Genomic DNA, 18039 nt, shown 5'->3' with positions numbered 1-18039 from the left:
ATGATGAAGATAAAGAGCTTGTTAGACAAGAGTGCACTGTCATTCTAGGGAGAGTCAGACCTCCTAAAAGCAATCTAAACCATGAGCAACTTAAAGCCCTAAAAGGTCTGAGGGATAATAATGACATTGTCATTCTAAAGGCCGACAAAGGAGGCATCACTGTGGTTATGAATCATGGAGAATAAAAAAACAAAATGAAAGACCACCTATATATAACAGTGGCAGCTACAAAAAATTGGGAAACAAACCCATCTCAAAAAACACAAGACTTGTCAAGAAATAAATTAAAGAGGCCAATCTCGATGAGAAACTGAAAAAGCGCCTAACCCCTAACAGTGAAATTACCCCTCGTATTTATGGGGCCCCTAAAATACATAAAACTAATGTGCCCCTCAGATCTATAGTCAATACTATCAGGGCTCCCACATAAGAATTAGCAAAGTATGTCACCAGCACCCTAGCACCTCTAGTAGGTAAAACCAGCTCCTTCATCAAAGACTCCAACCAATATGTTGATTTCATTAAACATGCTAAGCTAGATCTGGGTGATAAAATTGTTAGTTTTGATGTGGTCCAACTCTTCACCAAGATTCCCTTAGATGAAGCAATCCAAGTTGTAAAAGAAGTAGCAAACCCCCAAACTGCAAAGTTGGTTGAAATCTGCCTCCGTTCTACTTTCTTCACCTTCCAGGAGGAAATCTTTGAGAAAACATCAGGGGTGACTATGGGATCACCTCTTTCACCTATTGTAGCCAACCTCTTTATGGAAAATTTTGAAAATAAGCCCTCTTGATACCTACCCATTAAAACCTAAGTTTTCGATCAAGTTTGTGGATGACACTAGTGTTGATTGGCCTCATGGGGATCATGAGCTTAAAAGCTTTTTAAACCATCTCAATAGCGTGTCAGATGACATCAAGTTTATAATGGAGGTTGAGGAGAATGATTGCATCCCATTCCTTGATATCCTCCTCATATGAAACAAGAATGGTTTCCTGGGACACAATGTGTTTAGAAAAAAAGCGCATACTGATAATTACCTTCATGTTGATTCTCACCACCATCCAGCTCAAAATATGGGTGTCCTTAAAACCCTCTTTACTAGAGCTTGTAGAATTTCAAATGAGATCCACACGGAAGAAGAGATTACTTGCTTAAGAGAAACATTTACAAACTTCGGATACAACAATAAAGATATCTTCAAAGCCATCCAGAAAGCCAGATCCGGAAAACAACAAAAAAAAAAAAGATAAATCAAACAACTCCCCAACTACTAATGTTCACCTTCCATATATTCGTGGAGTCACTGACAAGCTAGCTAAAGTTCTCATGAAGAAAGATATCAAAACTTCATTCAAACCCATGACAACTATTAAACAAAGAATGAAGTCTGTGAAAGACAATCCGAAGCACCTACAACAGAAAGGTGTTTATATGATCAATCCAAAGCACCGTCCTCTGTCCCCTAACCCTCACAATTTCCCCCCTTACATTCCCCTCACCTCTTAAGTTTCCCAATCACCTCTCATGCCCTCCCGCAGCCCCCCCCCCCCCAACCATGGAATTTCGACCCCCTTACCCCCCGTTTTTTGAAACCTCCTCCCCTCTTTGACCCTATCGTATGATAAACTAACTCCACCCCTATCCTAACCAAAGCAACATGAAGAAAAAATTTGTTTATATCATAGCATCATGGCATTATAGTAAGTATAATCAAGATTCAATTTAGAGTACAATAGCAATAAGCCAATAACATAGGCATAAAAATCAAGAAGCAAAAATATTAGTATAATAATATATTAACACTTCTCTACAAACATAAACTATTAAATTGAAGAAAAAAAATCACAATTTTAAAATCAAATCTTATTACAATAAGTTGACTTTATATTAAACAAAATTAAGATTCTAATTAAAATACCTTAAAAATAAGCCATTAGCATAAACTTAAATATCCAAATTCTAAATATATTAAAGTAATATATTAACACTTTACATATAATCAAAAACTATTGTAATTTAATTAGAATATAATTAAAAATAAAAATTAAAGAATCTAATCTTATTACAATAAACATATAGGTACGGTTATAACTAATAACATCTTGAACTAATTTATTAAATATATTACAAACATCATAGATATATTAATAAACATCGGTTAACAATAATTCCATTAAAGCATTATTATAACAAAGTAAGAATTACAGAATATTTATAAAATTAAATAATTTATCAATAATATAATAATAAAGAATTAAAATGAATTAGTCGGCTTCCCAATCATATTTATAGCTCATGTTTCTCTTCTTTGTAAATCAATCTTGATGGTGAGTCTTGTTCTAAACTCGAAACGTCGACAACGTAAAAAAGAAGACTATGGAATATCTGAATTCAAAACCCCAAACATGATTGATATTATAAACCCAAGGGATTAATATTATACACACATGGTTGACCATGGTTGATTTTCATATTGAGAAAATCCTTATCACAATGCGACGTTAGACCATTGTTGACCATGATTGATTTACATATCAAGACAGTTTTTGTCACAATGCTACGTTAGACCATGGCTGGCCATGTTTCATTCTATAAAACATGGTTGATCATGACCAACCATGGTTGACCATTGTTGACCATGATTGTCCATGATTTTCATATGGAGACAATTTTGGTCATAATGCGATATTCGACCATGGTTGACCATGACTAGCTATGATTGGTTGATATTATAAACATAAAGGAATAATAAACCCAAGGGATTAATACTAAAACTCCAAGCGATTATGAACCCAAGGGAAAAATATTATAAACCCGGGGTATAAAAATTCTAAGATAAATATTATAGACACATGATTGACCATGGTTGATTTTCGAATATATGATCTGAGGAAGTTAGGGCTTTTGCAGACTCCCGAATTACATCTTAAACAAGTGACCTTGGGAAAATCGTCATAATTTTTTCTCTGAGCATCAGATTGAAATTTTGTAGGAATTTACAGAAAGATGATAGATTGTAGTTTTCTGTGTATATTTTTCAGATCTGAAGGTCAAACAGTGACACGTGGCACTTCATACAATTTCACTCTTCTGAAATGGTATATAATCAGGTCATCTTGGGATATTGTACATAACTCTTTTTTGGAGAATCCAATTTTGATCAGACTGGTGGGGCATTGGAAAGAGGACGCAGAGGGCTACTGCATGTCGTGATTTCAGAACTGGAAGATCCGAAATTACATAGTTACAGTCGTTTCAAGATCGAGCTCCTAAAATCAAGAAAAGGCAATATGAGAAAGTTTGACGGCAAACATCCGATAAATTGGATACTACAGATGGAGCAATATTTTGATCTACATGAAGTGAAACTATTACAAAAGGTACGTATTGCATCTTCATATTTAGAATGGAATCAATTTTTATGGTATAAAGGCCTTTGCTCTCGTAAACCACTTTGCATCTTCATATTTAGAATGGAATCAATTTTTATGGTATAAAGGCCTTTGCTCTCGTAAACCACTTGTTACATGGTCAATTTTCATGGAAGAAATGATAGCACATTATGAGGATACAAAGAGAAACACCTTCTTTAGCCAAGTGATAAAGCTCAAACAAAAGTGTTCAATGACAGAGCACATTGAGGACTTTCAAAAATTGAATATAAGGGAAAATGATATTCCAGAGAAGCAGAGGATTGGTGTCTCCATAGGGACCTTAAAGGATAACATTCATATGAGATTCGTCTTTGGGACCCTGATTCATTGGAGAAGACATTCATGTTGGCAAGAAAAGTGGAAAGCAAAATTATGACAAGGAATTCTACCCCTCGCAACTATAAAAATGGAAGCGTTGTTTCTCTTAGCCTTCCACAACCTACAAGAGTAACACCACAACAATTGGGAGAAAAAAGAGCAAAATCTTTGTTACAATTGTGATAACAAATATATTAAAGGTCATAAGTGCATTAAGAAGAAATTATTTTACATTGATTGTGAAGATGAAGAAGAAAAGGATCAAGAAACATCAAAAGAAGAAGATATACACCAGGTACCTATCCCAGAGAAAGAAAAATGAATCCAACCATATCTTGTAAAGCATTGACAAGAATTACCACTCCTCAAACTCTCAAGATAGAAGGACATATCAAGAAGAAAAAGGTTCAAGAAGTGAAAGATCACATCAAGAAAGAAGAAATGAATCCGACCATATCTTGTAATGCATACCACTCCACAAACTATCAAGATAGAAAGACATATCAAGAAAAAAAATGTTCAAGAAGTGAAAGATCACATCGAGCATCAAGAAATGAATTCGACCATATCTTATAATGCATTGGAAGAAATTACTACTCCTCAAACTCCCAAGATAGAAGGACATATCAAGAAGCAAAAGATTTAAGAAGTGAAAGATCACATCGAGCATCAACAACAAGTTCTCCAACTTTTAAAGGATAACGCCACTTTGGTGCAGAATCAAATGAAACAACAGAAAAATCAACATCGCAAAGTTTTGATGTAGACAATTGGATACTTTTACGGTGACAGCTCAAACAAGCTATTTATGAGTAGGAAATGTTCGCAATACTACATGCACTTCATAAATGGCGACCTTACCTAATGGGAAAACACTTCAAGGTAAAAATGGATCATGATTGTCTTAAATGCTTTTTAGAACAAAGAATATCTTTAGAAGAATAGAAAAAATGGTTCACAAATATGTTGGGTTATGACTTTGAAATCATCCACAAAAAAGGGAAGAAAAATGTTGTTGCATATGCACTCTCAAGAAAGGATGAAAATGTGGAAGCATTGTTTTCTGTTATTTCTATTATCCAACCAAATTGGATAAGCAAAGCAAGGGATAAATGGAAAAAGGACGAAGATGTGTGGCCACTCATTCAAAATTTGCAAAAGATCTCAGTTCAAACAATATTGCCAAAACTTGACGAGGAAGGAAAAATCATATTGGAACCTGGAGCAGTCACAAAAACAAGAACCCCATGGCTACGAAATCGATCAATTTCAGAGTATCTCATCAAGTGGAAGAACTTACCCACTGAAGATTCCACATGGGAGGACAAGAATTTTATACAGAAGCATCAAGAACTACTCAAGCGTTGAGGACAACACTTTTTGAAGGGGAGGGGCATGTTAGGTCCCTATACTACTAGTGTAACCCCTTATTGTTATTAGTACAACCCCCTTATTATATTGTTGTGCCCATGTAGTCCTCATATTGTTATTATTGTGCCCCATAGAAGCCCACTATTGTCATTATTGTGCCCTTACATTATTATTGTTATGTCGGATTTGAATATATTATGACCCCTTAGACTACTATATATAAAAAGGAGGCCTTGTCACTTGTATCATCCAAGAATTGTTCATTTGTGTAATGTAAAGGAGGTTTCCCCTCGAAGAGGCTTATTTCTAAGGCGTTTATCTATCTTTTCTATCTTTTGTGAGCTGGTTTCATAACAGTTTAACAATTACGCGCTGAAGTTACAAGAAAATCCAGTGTTCCAGTATGCAGGAATTTGAATTCACTAACCTAGTTGTCATTCTCATGTGTTTGGAAAGGTCAGTAACTCTCTAAATATCCAAACATATTAAAAAAACAAAGACAACATTTTTATACATAATCATGAATACACTTCATACATTCATTACATAATCATAAATACACATCAAAATTTGATCATCACATAAATATTGCAAGTTCTCACAGATCAAATTTTCAATCAAAATCACAAACATACAAATATTCAAGGAAATTCACATACATACACCAACAAAAAATAGTGCAAACTCACCCATTCTAGATTACACATCAAACTTTGATTGAACTCGCACATTCTAAAGTACAAATCAACATGTCATGCATGCTCATTCTAAAGTTCCAAATACATTAATAAAACCAAGACAGCATTCTTATACACAATCATGAATACACATCATACATCCATATACATAATCATAAATACACATCAAATTTTAATCAACACCCAAAAATATTGCAAATTCACACACACCATATTTTGATCATCACATAGAAATATTACAAATTCACACACATCAAATTTTCAATCAAAAATTACAAACATACAAAGCATTACATAATCATATAAATGAAACCTAAATAATAAACAAATGAAACCTAAATAATAAGCATTCATATATGCAATCATAAATGCACATGCAAAATAAAACACATACAAACATTTGAAAGCATATATTAACACATTAGTTTGATCATTACACAAGCAAAAATGGTACAGCACAAACATTCAAACGCTAACCATCAAGCATTGCTACAGCGAACTCACGCACATTTCAAAGTATAAATCAATATATCATACACATTCATTTTGAATACCTAAACATATTAATTAAAATCAAACCGTCATTGCTATATTCAATCACAAAGAAAACATACAAAAGTATCAATAATTAAAAAATATGTTTAAAATGTCTATATTATCTTGATTGAATAAAATGCAAAATTCGAAATGTTTAAAGCATACATACAACAACTATTAAATTGGTTTAAAACATAGATTTCTAATTATAAATCAAAATTTATGGTGATGTATTCCTTTAATATTATTAAATATATAATTCTTGGACAAAAAATAATTCTAGTTTTAGAAATAGAAAGAAAACTAAAATAAAAAACAAGGAGACATAGAAAGTGTGTGCGCAGATGCCCTTAAGGATGTCCATGGTCCATCCATTAAGAGTAGTGAGAAGGGGCTAAAAAGCCCCTTCAAACAAAACAATATTTTTTTTATTATGAATGTTTCAAGTAATTACATGATAAAGAATAAAATAACTAAACAAAAAAACTAAATGTTCATTTATTTCAATGTCATGATACTTTCATGTCTTCTGTCATATATGTCTATATGATTGATCTAATGTATGTATATTTTTCTTGCCTTCTGCAAAAAAAACTAAACAAAAAAAATCTACTAAAAGTTAGTGACTATTCATATTTTCTATATAATCTAACAAAAAATTGCATAAATTCGCATTTGAGTGAGTAGCTAACCGAATGTAATGATAATAGTTTCTTCATGCATAAACTTCAATTGAGAGATATATTTGACAATGAAAGTCATAATTGGGGCATGTACTTAAACTAAAATGAAAATAAACATAACCAATTGTATAAGAAAACAATAAATATCATTTAAGTTCAATAATACATTTAAACATAAAAATAGTACTTATTCCAGGAAAATTGTATCATTATAATGCATATAATGAAGGTTTAATAAAACTATGAACATTGAAAACATGGATAGAGAGAAAATCAATAGAGATCAAGATAATAGTGCCTCACTGGCATGCGTGTGTGAAGAGAGTGTGCACGTGCATACACACATGAGAAAGATTGTTTGTTTTCATCAATAGCCTTTGTTTTATTTTCTCATAACTTGTGATCATTGTGGATAATGCGCACATGCAAATGTGTGTGTGTGAGAGAGAAATCATTTGTTTTCATCACTAGCCATTGTTTTATTTTCTTGTAACTTGTGATCATTGTGGATAATGAATGCAAATATTGAAAATTAAAAGCATATAAGAAATTGAAGGTTAATGTCATGAATCTCTCAATCTAATTAGGAAATGTTTAAGTTACCTAATATAATGATCTTGTTAAATTCATTGATAAGAGATTACATTACAACTAATCAAAGTGACAAATCTCAATAATAATTATACTGAAAGTCATTGCATGAAGAAGATTGTTAAATGTAAAGTGGAAACATAGCAAATAAAGAAAATATTCTTAAAAAATGTGGTCATCGAAAAAGGGTTACAATTATTCTTTGAAAAAATGGATTGTGAACCATTCCTACAAAAACTCAATAGGTAATGGCTAGATTGTTGGGTTTTGTCTACCATTTATCTCAAATAATAAGTGTAAAGATCCACATACTTCATCTCAGCATGAATAACATGATTACCAACTACTTGTGTTGCAATCTAATTATCAAAATACACTACAATTGACTCTTGAAAGAAAATTGGAACTCCAACATTAGGTTGCAATCCACACAACCTCTATGTTAGCATTAACTACACCTTGATAATCGACTTTTGTGGTTAATAAGGAAATATTGTTTTGTTTCTTATAAGACCACACTATAGTCTATATCCAAACATGGAAGTGTAAAATTTACACTCTTTGATCAAATATCAAGAGGATATTGAAGTTGTTAGGATTTGTATTCTACAATATCGTTGTTTGCAGTGGATATGCAAAAATGATGTTAATTTCACGGGGAGAAGATTATAGACAAAACTTCTTTAATTTTGTGATTGTAGGCATTAATGTTTATGAGGATCATGGCATTACTCATGGGAACTTTCATAATGATAATGTTCGTGTAGTTGTTGATATGATTAAGGGCTCCATATTCTTCTTTGGTTAAGTTTGATTTGGAAGTTTATTCTAATCAAAGGATATAATTGCAATCTTAGCAGATTCCTCGACATCACTAGTGGAAAAGGAAACAAATGACACATTCAATTTTATTAAAAATATCTTCATAACAAAGATGTCAAGACACTATGTTACAATTCAAGTTGTTTTATAAAATGTTATCGGCCGCACTACCAAAATAAAAGGCCGAGAGATTAACAACATGAGGGGAGTCGGGCTTTGTAAATGTAGTGAGAAAGTGGAAAGGTTACTGTTAAAGTTAAGTTGGGTAATTTTTCTAGGAGGGTAAAAAAGGATTAAGAGGTCTGACATAAAGGAAGTTCAAGATCACATGAAGGGTCTTATGAAACAACATTGTTATTCTACAAAACAAGATTAGAAAGGAAAGGATGTTGGGTTGTGTCAATTCCAATGATCATTTGGACATTCAGTCTCCTTTGGGTGAAAAGGTAAGGGCTTTAAGGCTCATGCAAGATTTCCACATTGCATACTTGATGCTTTTGTCTTCTAGATCCATGTTTATGAGTAAATGTATGCAATTATATAGAAAAAATGAAACCATGCATATCCCATGGAACCACCTGTTGAGATTTGTAGCTTGGGAGGTACTCCAAGCCCTAAGCTAGAGGGTTGTGGAGGAATTGGCCTCATAAGGTCACTTGTGGGCTAAGAACCCAAGCTTGGGTTTTTGCACCCAAAGGTGTGGGGCCAAAACCATGAGGATATTTGGACACTTGGCACTTGGAGAATGTCGGGCATCCTTAAAGGAGCAAGGAGTCGCTCGTAGCACCAAGAGATGCCTTGTAGAAATGGAGATATTAATTTTTGAATGTTTTGTGTGGGAGAATTTGTCTCGAGATCAAGTCAGACTTAGCATAAGGTGCCCCTCTTAATGGATTGGACACCACTATAAGGGAAGGTATAAATAGAACATGTCAATGTCTCATTTTGATACATCCAAATAACAAGCATCAAAGGTTGATCACCTATGAGGCAACCGAGCTCTAGGAGTCCACACGAAGGGAGATTAAGGTTTGTTTTGGGATGATTTATCGTAGGTGTTTGGGCCAAGTTTCAGCAAGGTTAAGCCAGCGAGGAAGAGTAAGTTTTGTTCCAAGAATTAGGGTTGGTTCTCTTCATGGCATAGGGCTGAATTCTTTCTAGCATGTTCTAGTGACAACCACAAACCTATAGATGACTTTTGGAGAGGCATAAGGATAAATAGGAAGGCAGGAAGGTGTCACAAAGGTCAGCGGAGGAGGCATGCTTACAGAGGAAGGCTAGCCATAGAAGATTAAGGAGATTTAAGGTCAAGTTTGGGACTGTAATCCTAGTTACAGTCAGCGCTAGTAGCGCGCTGAAAATATCATATTTTTGTATAGAAGTCAAGGTCAAAAAGGGCATAAGTATTTTGAGGAACAAGATATGTTTTCCCTTTTTGAATTGATGTTTTGTTAGTGGATGGGAGGTCCTAGTTTAGGACAAATGTTGGAACAGTCAAAAGAACACTTTGCAGGAGGGTTGTAGTGACTTGTTCCAAGCCCTAAGTACAACTCCTTGAAGGATTAACATGATTGCTAGAAAAGGCAGAATTGAAAAAGCTCAGGTTTGATCTCTGAAGGACGAAAAAATGATGTCAAAGGGAGTTGTTTGACTAGCCCAAGTTCATTGTTGGTGTAATAGGTGGCATCCCTCCATGCCCTAAGTGTGTCTTAATTGGGCAGCACAGGAAGGCACTAGTGGGAAGAAGTCCCTTAGAGTTGTGTCCTTGAAGGACTAAGGAGCAGGGAGTGGCCAATAAGTCCCAAAGGAGATGAGGAGCAGTAGTGGGCAATTTAGAGTTGTACACAAACGGAGTTGTGAACAACTCACAAGAAGATCCTATGTGTTGATGCATTGATGGACGAATGGTCAACTCAAGGGCAGACTGGAGCCATGTTTAGTGGCCTAAAGGAGTTAGTTCATTGATAGAGTTGGTTGGTGTTGTCGCAAATTAGGAGCCAAAGGATCAGACGTGTGTGTTCAGGATACGACCAAGAGAAGCTAACAGAGCACGCTACATCAGCTAGACAGTTAGTGTATCTTGTTCGAGCAATTTGGTCGTCATAGTTGTTGACATCAAGTCCCAGTTGTATTCTTATATCAGTGAATGTATGAGGGCCATTATCCCTGGTAGGTGAGCCCTAGACAATTGTATTACAGTTTGTTAATATAACAAAGTTGGGTTATTGAAAATTGTAAAAAGTTGCATATTTGTGCACATGTTGATTTACTAATATTTATATTTCGTTGTGCAAAGTAGTTAGTTATGGTATTTGGATGGTAGTGTCAGTGATTCTAAGACCCTATCATAGATCTCCAATACTATAGAAAAACAATACTTCCAATGCATACATAGAAAGCTTGCCATAGAAAACTTGACAACAATTAACGACTACACTAATATATTAATTAAGCATAATGTGTGCTTAACTATTGCACCTAACTATCGCTCCTAAGTTGATTACACCCATTTGGCAATAAATGACTACCTATCTACCTAATGAGGGCCAAGGTACGGTCAGAGAAGGTTGTTTGGTTGAATGCACAAGATTTGAGGAACACTGAGCATCTATTATGAAATTTGAGCATTATGAAATTATGAAATGGGAGCCTGCTTTGTTCTGGTAGAAGAGGGTAAGAGTTTACTCTAGATTTCGCACTCCTTATTCCTAACGCATTGAGAATGGGGATATTGTGAATAGCATTCCAAATCTTGCAACGAAGTCCTAGAACAATTTTGTGTCATATACAGCAAAACAATGACCACCAAGAAGTCCTAGAATAATTTTGTGTCATATACAGCAAAACAATGACTACTTAAAGACTTCAATCGTCGGGTTGAATTTTATTGGTTATCCATAGTACATTCTGATTATGGGAGAACCTAGAGACAAAGTCAATGCTACAAAGTCAACAATCAACGATTGACCTTATTGCTGAACCTTCAGATAACCTGAATCGGGTGAACGATAAGATCGAGTTTTTGAAGAACCTAGAGCTCTTCGGTATTGCGTGAATATCAAATTTCTGAACGAAAACCTGATTGATCTAGTGTAACACTACATTCCAGCTTCACAGTTCAATTAATAATGAAATAATGGACCCACACGGGCATTGGTAGAATTGTTATAAATTCGTTTATGCCCAGAATATGTACTGCTCATTCTCTAATCGGGTGCCAAACTCTCCCTGGTTTATAGACCAGCTGTTCCAATAACGAGACCCCTCACCATTAGCACTGTTGGGCATTCGCTAAGAAATAGAAGAGACATTAATCCTCTGTGCTGCAATGACATCGAAGGATTTGATTATAATGGCACTCAGAATTGTGAATTCTCTCCTGTTTTTGGCGTTTCTACGACCTACATTGGCGCAAAACAGCCTGTCGGTCGGATTCTACAACGCCTGGTGTTCGCAAACAGAATCGATCGTGCGTGCACTCATTTATTCGAAACTATTTCAGAATCCGAGTCTGGTCTGTGTCATTCACGGTGAAGATGGTGAGGAGAAAATCGGACTGTGGCAAGAAATGTTCAAACTTCAAACATTCATGGGCGAAACTCTGTTTGGACCATTTTAGAATTTAAAACAAATGGAAAATAATTCCTACCATCAGATTGTCTGAGAAATTTTAGAATCCAAAATAAAATCGTTTGTCATTTCAAGATCATACAGACAAATTCAAAAAACATTGAATCGGAATAAACGCACATGAAATGAATAACAAGTTGGTGTGAGATATAGCAATGGTTCTTTTCCAGATCCAAAGGATGATGACAAAGCTGAGGAATATGCATCGAAGAAAAGGAAAAACGACAAATAGGAAGGGAATTATCCTGCATTTCTAGAGATATGTTAAAATCATCCTGGGGAGAAGATCATAAGCAAACAAAATGAGATGGAATGAATGAACAATGTGCCTGCAGTAGATGTCAGAGTACCGTGAAAGATTTGAAAGGTTTAAAATGCCCTTAATTTGAAAGTTCTAGAAATAATTTGAAAGTTCTAGAAATTCCATAAAGATTTGAAAGGTTTCAAAGCCCTTAATTTGTTACATCTTGTTCTTTGGAAATGCTGTATATATCAGGTCATAAATCATGATATACACCTAAATTTCAGCATCTAAGGGCCGAAAAGCAATGAGACATGGTTGGGTAACAATGTAATAAATATCAAGCTGAATAAGGGATCCTAAAGCTCTCAAGGCAGTCATGCACACAAATTTTCTGGGCATCGTTCAACTCCTATAATTTAATCTTACAATATGCTCTCAAAAGGGAAAATATTTGGTTTAATGCATAGCGTTCAAGGAGCAACACCGAACATCTGTTATGAAATTTAATAACCATGGAAATAATCTTTCATTGCTCTCACTGTGGTCTTGTGATATAATCAAAAGCACATCTAAACCCCCTGATGATAATCCCAATCTTGATCAAGGAGAAAGGATGGTAGTTCTTTCCAAAATATAATGATGTTTCTACCGTTCCAAAAGGACATCGTTGTGGCAACAACAATGAAGATAACAAAGATGTAGAAGAAACAACCTTAGAGCAAGATGTCTTGACATGCCATGAAGATAATGCTGGCTCCATTAAATAATCTGAACCTGGCAGATTGGAAATGAATGAGGTCAAACCCTTAGGTTCAGACCACAGTCCTGGCATTAACCAAACATTTCTTTTATAGGTGGATGACAAACACATAAATAAGGGACAAGGGCAGCTGCGAATTTCAGAACCTGTAAGGTAACTATGACAGAAAGGAAGTCAAATCTGCTTTTGGAAAGAAAATATTGTAGATCCTTTCTTTTCTTGTTACTGTAAAAAGGATTTTGATCAGTGCCCTAGAGTAAAAGAAGAACTAGGGTTATCTTGATTTGACAATAAATGAGTCCAACAGCTACCTTAATTCTCAAAAGGGAGATAATAAATGAGTCCAACAGCAACCTTAATTCTCAAAAGGGTGAACATAACAAAACTGTAAATTCATATGATGGAGACCATGAACACATTCTTGGACACAAGGGGTATTTTAAAGCAAACATAGAGGAAAAATCTACCATGACTGTTCAAGATCTTTGTGGTTGAGTACAGAATACTTTTCGCTTTATCATGGTGATTTTTCTGATTTTTTTGTGACTGCTGACAGCCTTAGTTTGCAGTCAATAGATCTAGACAACAACGAATGTCAAATTGTAAACTAAAAGGCGGAGGAAAGCCAGATTCAGGACATAATTAGAGCTCTGTGATGTTGGCGTTGGATTAAAATACAGTGAAGAGACATCAAAGTTTTTGATGGGCACCTTCTTTTGATTCATATAGAATCAGATGACATTCTCTCCAATGCCTATGTTACAATCAATGTTTCACCAGAGTTGCTATCCTTGCATACTGAAATGGACAGTGTTTTGTTGCCAGAAAGTGTATTTTTGCTTTCAGAAAAGCTATTCTTTTCTCTTGAAGGTCATCTGGACAATGTCTTGAACCTTTCATGATCCAAAACTCAGTGTTTCCTTTCATCATTGATAGACAAGACAGCCAGATTGTGAAAAATGTCGAGCAATAAATTATACAAGGAATGGAGACACTTGGCACTTGACTATTGGGTTAAATGGCCTCACTTTTGATCCTGGTGGTGGCAGTTGTGTCCATAGTGAATTTATGGTCAGAGAAAGAATGAAGATCACATAACTGGTGCAAAATTGTCTTTAAAATTTTTTGTATGTAATCTTCAGTTTTGGAAGAATTGGTCAGGTGGTACAGGTACTATTAGTTAGCGGTTTGTCATGTGAAATTTGATGACATTCAAGAATTTTTTATCCCGGCACTACTCCCCTCAAAAGAAATGCTGTCTAGTTAAAATATGAAGGACTCATGAATGTCAGAATAGTGAACAAGGTCGTGGCTTTCCTATCTTAGCAATTGGTGGATATATAAATGTTGGGAAGCCATCACTAGTGGTAGCCCTTTTTTTTCCTTGTGGACAGAAGGCACTCTAAGTAAGACAATTGGTACTCATCCAAGGGGCATGGAAACAATTAGATTTAAAATAAATACCAAAGTTCTTGTCCCTTCCACAATCACCAATAACTAGACTTTATGGCTACTTGAGATTTGAGCATATATAGCTTATATACAACCCCTAAATTAGTGTTGGGACATGAAAAAATTATCGGAATCCATAATGCTATAGCATAACAAATACCTAATGCAATATGTCATAGGGACTAATGCCTCAGAAGAACGAGGGTTTCATTTTGGGCACTATCAAACATTAAAGATTAAACAAATTTTTGAGGGCGATTGTAAATATGGATCTCATGGTCTACTTTACATAAATGGCAGAAAAACATTGTTTAGCTGGCTTCATTGCACTAATTTGTTTTCCAGTGCTAGTAAAACTAACATTTCAAAAAGCATGTATGCCGTAAAAAAATACCATATTTTCATGGCACCATAATCCTACCAGAGAAATCCATCATAATAAAAATTTCTATATTACCAAAAATAAACTTAATCAACCCTCAATTAACACAATTTCTGACTATTCAGCAATAGAAAGGATTGTGAAAACGAATATATGAGTCGGATTATAGGTATTTAATTTGATTTAAGTTCTGAGATGACAAAGCTCAGGGTTCAATTCTTCCCTTACTCGGTCCAATGACTTAGGGTACTCTCTAAATCACTACACCATAAGGGAGAGCTAATGATAAAAGACCATTGATTCTTCCCCTATGCAAACTCCATGGGAAGAAAAGCTACCTCACAAATAGTGTATGGTGAAGCAGTAGTTAGAGTCTAGACATTGTTACATTTGGATTTGTTAGATTGATATTTAAAATCTCCAAAAATCTAGAGGGTTTAACAGAGTTGAGTTGTTCCGTTCCTATTTTCAAATGAGTTAAAATAGTTTAATTCCCAGAGGATCCCTAAATATCTATGGAGGATTTGCCCGGACAGTTAAAAGTGGCCGAAATCTTTCAACCAATCTTGTGGAATCAGTGTTTAAATCATGTTTTTAATAGTGGAAATGGATTCAACACCATCAAAAACCTCTAAGGCACCCAAAATCTTGAAGTTTGACAGCTATAACCTAGATTTACAAAAATCCCCACCGGAATATATGAAAATATTACCAGAATTTTCATGATTTTCAAAACAAAAAAGCACTCTGAATTTATGAAAATATTGCCAGAATTTCCATGATTTTCAAAGCAAAAAAAATCTGGTTAGACTAAGGCAAATAAAAATAAATGGCCAGGTATAGATTCATTTGAACAGGAGGGAGACGTACCTCTTCCCGTACCTCTTCCCGGTCCTAGCAACTTTTCCGCCACCTCTCCGGGGCCTCAACTCACTTGTATATCTCGAAAGCACGTGGGATTGCTATTACAGGGATCCTCCCACACCTCAGCAGTAGGCGCATATGAGCTGTTGAACCGGGTGGACCAACGTAGATGATCAGCAGAGGGTAGGACTCAGTTCCGAATTCTGGGTGAAATGTGGTGGGCACTGGGCAGGGACCTACCTTTCTTTAGTTAAGGTATCGTTGAGTCACCATTGGTCGGTCACCCCATCGCGCACTTCCATCCACGAATAGCGCACCTTCTTCTTTAGCTCGTTCTGAAGCTCTGAAAAAGGAAGCAAGAGCAAAAGCAAGGGGGTGGCTAACCTCTTGCTTCATTTCACCTTATAATTTGCCGTCTATTTCACCCCATCTTTACTACTGCTCCCCATCTTTAGACTCCTATTAAATGACAGAATTAGTTGTCTCCGCATCATAAACAACGATGAAATCTAAATGCACTGTAACATCAATAAATGAAAAAAGAATGAAACATGTATCTCTGTTTCTGCAGATCATAAGTTACCTACTATCATAAATGAAAAAATAATGAAACCTATATCTCTGTTTCTTCAGATGTAAGTTACCTACGGTCATAAATAAGAAACCTATATCTCTGTTTCTTCAGATGTAAGTTACCTATGGTCATAAGTATAACATTATACCTGGGTACCTTTATTTTGGAGCTGGCAACCTCTTTGCTCTGCTCTGTAATATTTTTTACTCCACCCAAAACCTCTTCTCCAATCCCTCTCTCCCTTTTTGTCTTTTCTCATTCTATAGCAGATCCACTTCCTCTGCAACCGTTTTTGAAAAAGAAAACCCTCATATCAACTGCATGATCCACTTCCTCATATCAACTGCATCATCCTCCTCCTTCAAGTGATTTTAAGACGGGTAGCCAGTCTTGACATCTACTTTCCGATAAAAATAAAACAGGAACTCAGATCTCTTTTACTGCCTAATCTAATTTTTGATCTATAATATTTTTTAGAGAAAGAAAAAATAAATAAAGGGTGTAGAAAGACATTGAGCATAGATTCACCAGGATGAGGATGAGTGCAATTCACCTCACCTTCATATTGGTGTCTGAGATTGTCATTGTAATGTATAATTAAAAATAAAGAAATAGACACCAACAAAAAGATTCAACAGAAATTTATCAGGATCTGAGGAGGAAGATGACAGTACCCAATTTCGCAGCCATTGAAACCTTGTCGGTGTTGCTGATTCGAAAATTGCTGTGCTACTTGCCTCCTCTGCCTCTCAGTGCCGTTACAGACAACACACACAGCAAACAGATTACATGGAGACTAGACTCATAAAGACCACACTCGACTCGACTCGACTCGACTCAGACTTAGAACACACAACATGGAGCTCCATACAAACAAACCAACCAGACGACACCAGAACGCAGCAGCCCTGGGAGGAGGAGAAAGGGAATGTACAATGCAAAGGTGATTCAAACTCGCCTTGATTTCAAATAACCGATTCAATGTGAATTCCTGCATTTTATAGAACTACCCAAAAGCACTACCCGTTGATCAATTCCTGCGTTTTGTAGCACTGCCCGAAATCACTACCCGTTGATGTTGATCTCTCCTGTTGATCTTTAGAGGGTGCCGGTTCTGTTTCGCATTAACGGATAGGATTGTATCATGTAAAAAGATTCCTCATCCAATGGAGAAACGGATAGGATTGTATCATGTAAAAAGATTCCTCATCCAATGGAGAAACGGATAGGATTGTATCATGTAAAAAAGTCCTCATGCAATGGAGATGGATGCAGTGTGTCGTAGTTTCGTTATCATGTGTTTTGGATGGAGTTGTTTTCAGTGTGATTTTTGGGATTTTTTGGTGTTGGAAATTTGGTGGAAAAATTTGAGTTGAAATCTTGATTTGTGTTATTTAAATTGATTTTTTGACTGTATATGGATTCAATTCAGCACAAACCTCTAGGGTACTTTGATTGTGCAGTGGTTACCTATCAAGGTTGTGATTTCAATAAATTCTGACATTATTTTAGAAAAATTAGACCGGAAAAACCAACCAGGAAAACTTCTAAAAAGTCTAACTAAAGACAGCTTGGTTTTGGATTAATGGATATGATTGTATAATGTATGAGGATTCCTCATCCAATGGAGAAGGAAGCAGCGTGTCAGAGTTATGTGTGATGTTATTCTTAATGGA

The 18039-nt window shown here is 35.4% G+C and overlaps 1 protein-coding gene across 7 annotated transcripts in view; it reads right to left on the bottom strand.

Annotated features, from left to right (window-relative positions):
* The window catches only part of LOC149177346 (uncharacterized), a 207905-nt gene extending 190273 nt beyond the window's left edge, over positions 1-17632 (bottom strand). Inside the window, exons 1-5 of one of the 7 annotated variants that reach the window (XR_016258763.1) lie at positions 17038-17546; positions 16512-16760; positions 16030-16248; positions 15808-15932; positions 6629-6955 (exon numbers count right to left, since the gene is read on the bottom strand). The gene's annotated coding sequence lies outside the window, so the exon portion shown is untranslated. Of the gene's footprint in view, positions 1-6628; positions 6956-15807; positions 16249-16511; positions 16761-17037 lie in introns of those variants that run through there. The other 6 variants (XM_089423394.1, XM_089423396.1, XM_089423392.1 and 3 more) reach the window with 6 other exon arrangements.
* Positions 17633-18039: the final 407 nt, after the last annotated feature.

The sequence above is a fragment of the Pinus tabuliformis genome, chromosome 4_1 (genome assembly GCF_031772625.1).
Source record: "Pinus tabuliformis cultivar Carrire ecotype Pingquan chromosome 4_1, CPIR1, whole genome shotgun sequence".
NCBI lineage: Eukaryota > Viridiplantae > Streptophyta > Pinopsida > Pinales > Pinaceae > Pinus > Pinus tabuliformis.
Note: the sequence above shows the minus strand (reverse complement) of the source record. Positions and strands in the feature narration are given on the sequence as shown.